The sequence below is a fragment of the Fukomys damarensis genome, unplaced genomic scaffold, assembly GCF_012274545.1.
Source record: "Fukomys damarensis isolate Sample0158 unplaced genomic scaffold, DMR_v1.0_HiC HiC_scaffold_15, whole genome shotgun sequence".
Taxonomy (NCBI): Eukaryota; Metazoa; Chordata; class Mammalia; order Rodentia; family Bathyergidae; genus Fukomys; species Fukomys damarensis.
This window is the reverse complement of record NW_022900927.1, coordinates 15,796,868-15,809,095: the sequence shown is the minus strand read 5'-3', so window position 1 is coordinate 15,809,095 and position 12,228 is coordinate 15,796,868. Positions and strand designations below refer to the sequence as shown.

Sequence of the window (12,228 nt, the reverse complement as noted above, 5' to 3'; positions counted from 1 at the left end):
TGATTGGGCAGGTTAATCTGAGCTTTCTAAGTAACATCTGAATGGAGAAATCAAAAAGGTATTTGGGTGTTGAGAAAATTAGGAGACATAGTTCAAGATAAATAGCTAAGATGATGGAGATTTTTCTATACTAATATTTTTAAAATTAAAAAATTTTGGTACTGGGGATCAAACTTGGGACCTTGCTGTTATGAGAAAAAATAAGAACCAAGATGGATTATGTAAAGGGACAAATTTGTAACAATGAATGTCATTGTATTGTACACCTTAAATGTGCCAATAAAATTAATTTTAAAAGTATCAGTCAGGTCAAGTTTTGTTTAAAAAATTAAAATTATTCAGCACATAGTGTTTGGGAAGTTAATATTTGTTTTTTGGTTGTTTTTGTTTTGTTTTGTTTTGTTTGAGACAGGGTCTCACTATGTAGTTGAGATTGACCTGGAACTCACTATGTAGCCAAGGCTGGTCTCGAACTCACAGCAGTCTTCCTGCCTCAGCCTCCCGAGTGCTGGGATTACAGGCGTGCACCACCACGCCCAGCCGGGAATTTAATATTGATTTAAGAGTGAATAAGCATTATATATGTATATTGCTCTGGTCAGTAGAAATTAAAGCCCTTAGGAAAGTGATATAATTACAAATAATGTTTATCGGGTTAAAATGTATTTTAAAACAGGAATTTTGTAAATGGTCTCAAAACTATGTTGGGTGAATTATGTGAGGACACAGCAAGGTTGACATCACTCCCGTGCTCTCACATCCCCTGGGTCCCCTTCATTCTGCTCATGTCAGTTACCGTCTGGAGCCTACTCAAGCTTTGCCCAGTTGCTGATCCATAGCAATCATGTGTAGAGTAGGGGAAAGAATAAATGACTTGAGAAAATCTAATAAGTAAATTGTTAAAAAGTGGACACGGACCATGGGACTTGGAAGATTGTTAAACCAATCATTCACATACTCATATACCAAGCTTTTGTGTCATTTCTAGGTTATTTTCTGCCTTTTGATGATTATTATAGGAAATGTGATTTATTACATCACATGTTCAAAATGTAGAAATAATATGTTTAACACAGTTAAGTTTTCTTTATTATTGAAGAGGTATATTTTTGATTTTCAAAGCATATATATGTGTGTGTGCCTCTGTACATGGAGACAGTCTGCTAGACATTTTAAGACAATGTTGAACAAAATTGGACTTGTGAAGCTTGGAGTAGCCATTAAGTAAAGAATCACCCAAAAGAATATACACACACATGGCCATGTGCATTGACAGGAACTATGATTAAGGTAGCAAATCTGATAACTTCCTTTACCATCACTGTCTCCAAAAAATAAATAAAACATTAATTTTTTCAAACAATACACACTGAGAGACACTGAATATGATATTTAACATCAATTGCCCCAATAAATAAAGCCTGGATTTCTTTTATATTGTTCACTTTCTAATAAAAACAAATTTATCAGTATCTTTTTCATTTTTAATGTCTATGGAAATGCTGATGTTTTCAGATGTAATAATCTAAGGAATTGTTGCTTGGGGACAATTTTTTTTTTCATTTTGTTTATTGGTACATTTTAAGTATAAAATATGGTGGCATTCATCATTGGGAATTTGTACCTTCACATGAAATATCTCGGTTCTTATTTTCCCCCCAACTCCCCTGCCCTCCCTTCAACCCCTTTCACCCCTCCTTATTTACAGACATTTTTTCATTTTTCTCATATTTTCAATTGTTAATTGTTACTAGTTAACAAGCCAATACTTTTTAACATAAATACTTACCATTTAATTTGTGTAAGAAGTCTGGGTCTTTCAAAGGTTGTGCTCTCCTCCATGCACCACAAATAATGATACTTTTACCAATGTTCATATTATTATCTTAGTTTTCTTTTGATATTATGCAATCAGGTGTGTAAAGAAGTCTCCCTGTCTCAGAAATTATTGGGCTGAGATCTGAGGGCTAAGCAGGAGATAATAAGAAAAGGATGTTGTGGACAATTTTGAACAGGCTAAAACATTAAAGTTATGGCTTAACCTGGGCTTGATTGCTTAATGCCTGAAAATATAATGGTTGTAGTATCTGAAAATAATCATAAAGATAAGGATCTGCAAGAGATATTTTGAGGCAAGAAATGCAGAATCAGTGAAATGTTTAAAAACAGATGTGGAAATTGAAAAGAACATTTTTTTGTTGATTGTATTTTACAGAGTACAGCTTGTTCAATAGGGCAACTTAACAAGAATAAAAATGTCTCCTAAATCTGGCAAAAGTATTTTCTATGCCCAGAAATATTCATATGTGCCAATAGAACTATTATTAAATAAAGTTTAAGTGGGTTTGTTTTGTTTGGACACCTGTAGTTTGTTTTCAGAAATTTAGTCCTGTTTAGGCATTGAAGAGACTACAGTATTTTATTCCAAAATTTTATGGCACAGAAGGCCAGTCTCTCACTTAATCATGCCAATTCATCAATCAAGATACATGGTACTATATATGTAAAAATACAATAATATATGTTTTATGTATATCAACATATATATTATATTTATATAAATCTAAAAAGAAATTCAGTGTTGTGTGTGGATATTTGCATGTGAGTACTATTTTGTTTTACAGATGTGGCTGTTCGAGGCAATGGCATGACCTTTCACTTTGGTGTGTAAGAGTGTAAAAGTGTAACAATATGCACACTATTTTTTCTTTTAAGAAAGCTTGTGAAAATCTAGAGTTATTTCAATGACAATGAGAGCAGATTAAAATTGCTGTGGAATTTGCTTTACTGCGCAATGATCCAGTAATAGCAAAGTTTAGGTAGAAAACTGCTACATTCTTTGTAACAGGATTGAATTCAGAAAAGGCTGGCCAGGCTCACATCTATTGGGTGAAGCAAGCGTAACTGTGCAGGGAGCAGGCAGGCAGGCAGGAGAGTTCTGCGGGCTCCTTCATGATTGGAAGACAGAGACTTGTCCAGGTGCTTAATTTGCTTCCCATGGACAAATCTCTAGAAATGTCTTTTTCCACAAAGGTCCCAAAGTACTTTCTGAAAGAAAGATGAGAATAAAGGTATCAATTAAAGCAGTGTTTTCTTTTATTGACCAGAGTAAAATTATTTACAGTCAGCTGCTTTGTTTTTACCACAGCTCTATGTTAATGCACAGTGTTTGGCTACCACAAAGTATTTCAAATAATTTGCATGTCATAGATGCTCTTCTCTTGTTTTAACATTTTATTTGGTTAAGAATTACAAATAAAGCTATGTTTTAAGAAGCATACTAACGATTATCTATAACCATAGAAACTATTCTTTTTATACAAGTTAGCCAGTAAGTTAATTGGACAGCAGACCTATAACCAAGGTGCTTTTTGTATTCAGATATTTGATATTATTTAGAAAACATACACACAGTAATTTTAATTTTCACTCTAAGGTCAGGGAAGAATCTAGAATCTTAACTGGCTAAATTGTCACATCATTCTGGATATTGTCAATTGTCTCCACTAGAAATATTTGAACAATTTCAAACTAAATATCACTGAAGACAAAATGAGCAAATTGGTCATACTTGCTAACCTCACTGATTTAAATCACTAGATAAAACAAAAATTCCATTTCATATTTCTTCCAATGTATATTGAGCAATAATCTGACTTTCTAAATATAAAAAAGTCACTTAATATAATGACAACAGAATATTTGTACAATGTTTACTAAAATATAATGCCTTAGAAACACTTTAAATTTAGTGATTCATGGGGAATAGCTCAATATCTTTCTCAAAATATTTATTTGAAAATGTAATTTATTTGCTTTCATTTGTAAACAATTATGGAAACACAGAAGTGCTAAAATCCAGAGCATTCATAATATAAACAAAGAAAAATAAAAACACAAGAAAAACCAAGTGAACATTTGGTTCAAAACAATATATATCGCATATATACACACATATAGTATATGTATATAATCTCCAAAGTATCTTTTAGAGAAATGAATGATTTAATTGTATGTGAAGCATTCCACTTAGAATTCCAGATCATTTGTAAAAAGTCTGCTTTTGGGTGCACATTTTCTCTTCTGCTCTGTCCCTTGTTCTTTTATCTAAAAATAAGCTCATATGTGAATTCTCTAAAATAATTATTTTCTCTCGCTATCTCTCTAAGCTTCTGCCCTCCATCTTCTTTCAAAGGTTGAAAAGTATTTTACATACATGTATTTTGTCTAGCATCAAATCAGAAATCATCTTCTTAGCCTCTTGTAATGTGACTTTTAGCCTCACACCTCAGTCTTTGAAAGTCATCAGAGACATTTTAGCTAATACAGACAACAGCTTCTTTTACAGCCCTGTTTTTTGAGACAATGTCTCTGTCATGGTTTTCTCCCTATATTTCCTATCAAATTGATAACAGTGTCAATGAAATTATTAAGTTTGATATGAAGTTATGCAACGGACACACCATACATTTTATGTTTCTAAGAAGAAAAATAATGCTGGTGACAAGGTGGCTACTGTATTGGAAAGCTGTAGAGTATCAGTTTCCTAGTTAGTAATTTCATTATTGGAAATACATGTTAATAAAATTACTATGCCTACAAAGTGATATCTTTTATGATCTGTGCCTTATCAGATATAGAAATATCAATGTCTGAAAGAGGGCAGGGATTTAGAAATATGTGGTATACTTGATTGAATGTTATCATGTTAAAAATAATGCTTATGAACATATAATGTTATATTAATTATATGAAACATGTACTGTAAAAGGCAGAACACTAGCTTGCACAAAAGCATTTATAGAAGTAACAATGGTGTAAACATTTATAGCACAAAGAAAACATACATCAAAATTATGCATTGATGACATCTATACTTACTTTCTAAATTTTCTACACTTTTTGCATTCATTGTATCATTTCACCATATGCTTAATGGCATGGATTGGATTTACAATTTTTCACAACTTCGAAGTTATGAATGAAGTAATGATCTACTAGGGGTAGGTATTTATGTAAAACAAACAAACCCCCAAACACGGTGCCAAATCTCTGGAAAGTGTCCTACAAGTTTTCATTCTTCCCAAAAGGAAGGTGAATGTTATGATTGTTCTAAACTGATTTGGGATTTTGCCTTTGCATTACTCTGATTTCCTTAAATCTCCTCTAATGACTCAGATTTTGGAAAAGTTGGTAGAGAATCAAACAAAGACGCAAACGGAGTGTGCTGTCAAAACCCACTTGATCTGTTGGAATCCAAGCGTCAGCCACAGTTCAAATCTGCACAGATTGCTCAAACTTTAGTCCTGCCTAAGGTCTTCCCCTAAGCTAGACATAGTAAGCCAAATGTCCTTAGAGATAACAGCGATGTTCTGGCATGGTTTGTTCCTTTTGCTGTGGTTTGGAAGAAATGTGCTTCACCACTTCTTTCAGTTTTGCAATTAATCCTAACAGTCACCTAAAAACCCTATTAAGTGCTTTACTACAGGAATTGGCTGTAAATAAAGCTGGAAAGAAATTTAAATCTCTCTAGGAAGAAAGGATAATGGTTTAGCAGATTATAATATGACACAATATAATCGAATTCTATAACAAACCTCTGTAGCACAATTTCGATCTGTCCATCAGATCCATAACACAAAGCCCTCACTAACACGGGTCTGTTGGGTCAGATCTTGAGTCAGGTTAGGAAAAGATTTTCCCCATTCAAATATCTCCACTGGCTTCCAGATGGTTGTCATTTTCTTCGGGCTGCTGAAATGGGAAGACGTCAGTAGGATTGTAATGGACATCTCTGGTGATGCCCCGTCAGTCAAGGACACATCTTGGGAAGATGCCGAGGTAGGACATGGACATAAGCCAATTTTTAGTTCACTTTGAAAACAACAAATGAGTTGTATGTATTTATCCCTTGTATGGGTTTGAACTGATTTTTAGTATTATCTCTTTGGGGGCTGACTCAAATCTTTTGCTCTGAAGCAGCACGGAACTGTTTAGATTTTGTACTTCTCACTTGAGGAAGCTCCAGTTACGTGACAAGTGATACAGGTCTGCATTTAAAACTGGATGAGTTATAAGGAATGACGTGAAGCTCTGCATGTCCCCAGAAACTTTGCTGGGCCTACCAAGTCCTGAAGGAGAAACAAACAAGCAAATAAACACAAAACAAATGTATGGCATTTTAAAACTGAAATTTGCAAAAACACCCAGGAAATTTGAGTTGCCATGACCATCGTTTGTTACCTTAGCTCTCTATTAGGTCCTCTCCAAGAGGAATTTATGGCCACGAGCAGCTCTTTTCACTAATTGTTGTACCATTTTCACAAAGACTATGGGAATTTACTAAGATGCTCAGGTGTATTATCAGGTAGCTTTTCTCAGGGATAAATCACAGGAATGACAGCACGACCTGCAGCTAGGAGTCCTGTGTTAGAGGAAATAATACCATTAAAAATTTCTCTTGAGCCTAATTAGAAGGTACTTTGTCAGGTACCCTATCATTTACATATTCTATTTTAAGTTATTATATAACCACCTCCAGGGCTCCTGTGCCCATGGAACTTGAGAATTGTCCAAGCTGAGAACTGTCAAAAGCTGGTAGCATCAGAGAAGGGACATCTTTCTGAAGAATCCCAATCAAGGAGCACATCTGAGATCAGCAGAACAAGATTCCCAAGTGCCTGGAACTGCCTCATGACACTCCCCTCTTGATTCCTCTGTCTTTCTTTTCTGATTCTTCTCTACTATTTCTGATCACTAAAGTGAGATTTTTCTTTTCAGACTGTTACCTTTAATAAGTCATGAGCATAAGAACAATTACTGTATAAACCTATTGATATCATACCACTTCTCCTCAACTTGGATAGATGGGGTTTTATTCAACTGAGCCCCCATGGAACAGGGTTTGGCTAAGAGACATTGATGAAGACTTCTTTTGGCACTTTTATCTCAAGATTTGTTTGCTGTAGTTTTCCCAGAGTCTTAAAGGTTTTCATGTAATTATTCATTTGACAAAAGAATGAAATTCAGTGACAAAAACAAAATTATAAGGAACATTTTGGCAGCCACTGCCAAGTTCAGGATTGTGATTGATACAAGTAGCATGGACCTGAAAAAATTGCACTTTTAGTCAAGCAATGGGAATTCATTGCCTTGAGAAAAAGATTTTTTGAGAGACTTTTTGAAGGGTGGAACATTTTGATTATGGTTCTCACATATCATTGGATCCTGCATCTTTCTGTCTTCTACTTTTCTGATGCATTTTTACTGCTAAAATAATGCCTTAGTAGATTACAAAAGCCACTCTTCTTTTCTCTAATTTTTAGACTACTATTGAGAAGCAGCAGACCTTTGACTGACCTCTCTCACTAAGGTGTTGTAAGAAATTGGCTGGGAGTACAGCTCAGTGCTCACCTACCGTCTGAGAGGTCCTTGGTTTGATCCCAGCATCATAAAAGGTGACTGTAGAAATGCTTCCCTTTTTTTCACATGACAGAGCAATCTTAAGAAATTCTAAATAAAAACATAGATTTAACTATGTTCTCATTAATTTTTCTCATAGTATGAATTAATGTCAATAGGATACTATTTAAAATTTTCTTTTCACATCAAGCATATTATACTAGCAATGCCATTCCCTGTACTTGTATTTATCTATTGCTAGAATTTACAAAGAAAATGAAAGGAAAAATGGGAAATTGTCTAGAAATTTAGTCTGTGAGATAAATAGCTGGGTGATTGAGCACCAAAAACTGTTAGATTGACATTTACAGATTGAAATCCTCAGATAAATGTCAACTCCCTTCTTCAGTTTTCTACTAGTCAGCTTTCCAGTTACTGGGACACAATACCTGACATACACATTTTAAGGAGGAGAGGTTTGGCTCGTGATATCAGAGGCTTCGTCCATACTCAGCTGGTTTCAAGGCAGACATATCATGACAAATGGCCATGGCAAAGTAAAGATTCATAGTTAAAGGAGGCTGGAAGCAGAGCAGGGAACAATCAACAGACAGGAAGAGGTGAGAGGTCACATAGACTGGAAGGTCATGTTTCAATGACACACCCAGACATCCAGAAGTGTGCTTTACTTATCCCCTGGGTGGCTCCCAAGCCAGTCAGGTTGGTAACTCAGATTAACCAAGACAAGTTTCAACATGGAAATTTTCCAGTTAATTTTTGACTGCTATCAAGAAAATAAGAGAAATGTTAATTCCTCTTATTGAGGAAAGAGTTATAGGGGTTATAACCAGGTTCTCCGTAATAAATCTGTGATCTTGGACATGTTTTGATTTGCTTCTTTGAATGCATATCATCATATCCATAAGTGTGAAATGAGTTACCCAAGGCCATACGTGAAATCAGAAGACATTCTGTCAATCCCTCATTTGATGTTTATTTCTCTACATTATGGCTTCCTACAGCATGGCATTAGATACTTCAACTAAATATCTTCATTCATTATTTCTGCTTTCTAAATGACTTATCAGTAGAAATGAGGGTATTCTCTTTGTAAGAAGCTATTGAAATTACTATTATTTTTAAATTTCATGGACAAATATTTCCTGAGTGGTAATTGTTCTAAGCACTGGGAAAGTGGCTGTGAGCAAGCAAGGCAAAATCATCACCTGCTGGAAGACAGCATCTATGGAAGAGTTGGAGAAGGAAATGTATGCCATGACAGTAGCTTTCAGTGATAGATAAATTAATGCATAACACAGGGAGGGACTACAGGGGGGTGGAGGGGTCATTCCACATATGGTAGTCAGATAAGCCCATTTGAGCAAGCCACAAGTTATGTACAGGAAGGAGCTTGTGAGTATTTAGGGGACTCTTGTTACAGGCAGAAGTGAGAGCAGTACCAAGATTCTGATGTGTGTATCTGAGGAAAGCAAGCTGTGCCTAATGAGTAAGGGAAGAAGGGAAGTGGAGCCAGAAAACTAGTTAAGGAACAAAATATGTGGGTCATGGTAAGACATTTTGATTTTTTTTTTCTATTTATAAAATTAAGCCTGGAAATATGTCTTATTATAGAATGCTTTATGGGATAGTGCAGTGGTAATTACAAATTAAATGCATTAATTAATGTTAATAATAAGTATTTATGATCTTGTTTAAATATTTACTGTACTTTTTATAGTATGGATATCATAGGAACTATATGGATTATGAAAAAAAAGAATTCTGAAAATTCAGTTAATTTTAGTTACATTCAGTACAAAAAAGTTATTATAATTGTGTTGCTACTAAATATACAGTTGTGTTGTTTAAAGCAGAATGGTTATTCAGGCATGGTGGTACACGCTTGTAATCTCAGCACTCTGGGAAGCTGAAGAAGAATGATAGCAAGTTTTATCCTATCCTGGGCAACTTAGACACATAGTGAAACCCTGCTACAAAATAAAAAAGAGTGTTGAAGAAGAAACTCAGTAGCTCAGGTGAAGGCCATGCATTCTGTACAGGCTGATGTTTTTTTAAAAAAAAGAGTGATGAGAAATGTTATTTGAGGATTTCACACAAACACTGATTAAGAGAGACAACGAACGACACCACATCCTTGTAAAGGGAGAAATTCAAGAGGAAGAGATGACAATCATAAATATATATGCACCAAATACTGGTGCACCCAGTTATATAAAACAAATACTAATGGACATGAAAAATAAAATAAACACTAATAAAATATCACTGGGGGGTCCTCAATACCATACTGTGACAGAAAGGTCAACTAGACAGAAAATAAATAACAAAATGCTAGAATTCAATCAAACTCTTGAACAAATAAATTTAACATGTTTACAGAGTATTCCACCCCACAAAATCAGAATACAGATTCTTTTCAGCTACACATGGGTCATTCTCCAAAATAGACCACATACTTGCTCATGAAACACCTTTAAGTAAAGTGCAAAGGAACTGAAGTTATCCTCTAGTGCAAAGGAATTGGAAATTAATAGCAAAAGAAACTGAAAGAATTTCATAAACACATGGAAACTGAACAACACACTTTTGAATAACCAAGGGGTCACAGAGGATATTGAAGAAATCAAACAGTTCCTACAATTAAACGACAATGGCAATACAACATATAGGAGTCTATGGGACACAATGAAAGCAGTCTTATGAAGGAAATGTATAGCAGTGAATACTCATTTAACCAAAACAAAGCAGTCTCAATTATACAACCGGATGCTGAAACTCAAGCTTCTAGAAAAAAGAAGACCAGGACAAATGCAGTGTTCATGCATAGGAGGAAATTATACAAATCAGAGCAGAAATCAATGCAATGGAGACTAAGAGAATGATACAAAAAAATCAATGAAGCCAAGACTTGATTCTTCAAAAGAATAAACAAAATGGAGAAACACTTAGATAACTGTATCAAAAAGGAAAGAAAAGGTCCAAATCCATGCAATTAGGAATGAAAAGGGTGAAATTACAATGGACCCAGAAGAAATCCAGAGGATCATCATACCTACTTCAAGAACCTATACACCAATAAGATGGAAAGCACAGAAGAAATGGAAAGATTCCTAGATATTTATAAATTACCAAAGTTGAATGAAGATGACCTAAAAATTCTAAATGACCCAAAATCAATCAATGAAATTGAAAACACAAAAGCTTACCAACTAATATAGACCCAAGCCCTGATGGCTTCACTGATAAATTCTAGAAGACATTTAAAGAGGAAATATAACCATAACTGTTTAAACTCTTTGGTGAAATTAAAAGGGAAGCAATACTCCAAAATTAATTCCTGGAAGCAAGCATCACCATCCAAAAAAAACTGAATGATCCAACTGAAAAAGAGGACTATGGGCCAATCTCATTAATGAATATAGATGTAAAAATCCTTAATAAGATACTTTCAAGTAGAATGCAGAAGATCAATAACAAAGTCATACAGCCAGACCAAGTGAGATTCATCCCAGGGTTACAGGTATGGTCCAACATATGCAAATAAAAGAATGTAATAAACTATATTAACAGAGCCAAGGATAAAAACAACATGATCATCTCAATATATGCAGAAAAAGCATTTGACAAAATCTAACATGCATTCATGCTAAAAACCCTACAAAAAACTGGAATAGAGGGTCTCTACTTCAACCTGATAAAAGCCATCTATGAAAACCAACAGCCAATATCATACTCAGTGGTCAAAAACTAAAATCAGGAACATGAAAAAGATGTGCACTACACCACTCCTGTTCAATATAGTTTTGGAAACATAAGCCACAGCAATTAGATAAGAGAAATAAATAAAAGGAATAAAGATAGAAAATAAAGGAGTCAAACTGTCATTATTAGGAGATGACATGATACTCTATAGAGAAGACCCTAAGAACTCCATCACAAATCTTCTAGACTTAATAACCAAATTCATTAAAGTATCTGGATACAAGGTCAACATACAAAAATCAGTAGCTTTTCTGTACACACACAAAAAAAGATTCACTAAAAAAGGAAGTGGGGAAACAACTCCCTTCATAATAGTATCCAAAAAATGAAATACATAGGAATCAACCTAATGAAAGAAACCAAAAACCTGTACTCTGAAACTACAGCATTCTTAAAAAAAAAAAAGGGATCAAAGAAGATATCATAAAATGGAAAAACATCCCTTGCTCCTGGGTAAGATGAACCAATATAGTAAAAATAGTTATACTTCCAAAGTTGCTATTTAGATTCAATGCAATTCCAATTTCTAACAGGAAAGACCTAGAATAGGAAAAACATTTCTAAGCAATAAAGACAAGGTAGGGGTATCCCAATTCCCAATTTGAAACAATGCTACAAAGCTACTGTGATAAAAACAGCATCGTGCTGGCAAGGAAATAGAGCCAAGGACTAGTGGAACTGATTATAAGACTCAGAAACAACTCCAGACACACACAGCCACCTCTTCTTCAACGAAGGAGCAAAACACCCTCACTGGAGAAAAGATAGCCTTTTTAATAAATGGTGCTGAAAAAATTTGGTTTCAACTTGTCAAAGATTAAGACTAGACCTATGTCTCTTACCATGAACTAAAGTAAAATCTAATTGGATCAAAGATCCAAATATTAAAACAAAAACACTAAATTGGCTGGAAGAGAGGTTAGGCTGAACTCTTAAAGACATTGGCATAGGAAAAAATTTCATGAATAAAATCTCAGTTGCATGTAACCTAGCCGAAAGAATAAATAAATGGGATCTCTTCTTATTAAAAAGCTTCTGCACAGC

At 34.5% G+C, this 12,228-nt stretch overlaps 1 long non-coding RNA gene across 1 annotated transcript; it reads right to left on the bottom strand.

Annotated features, from left to right (window-relative positions):
- Positions 1 to 2,588: 2,588 nt before the first annotated feature.
- LOC104865977 lies at positions 2,589 to 6,427 on the bottom strand. Its single transcript, XR_781313.3, has 3 exons — positions 6,244 to 6,427; positions 5,598 to 6,131; positions 2,589 to 3,048 (listed from the first exon to the last, which is right to left on the bottom strand). It is a non-coding gene; the product is annotated as an uncharacterized LOC104865977 (long non-coding RNA).
- Positions 6,428 to 12,228: the final 5,801 nt, after the last annotated feature.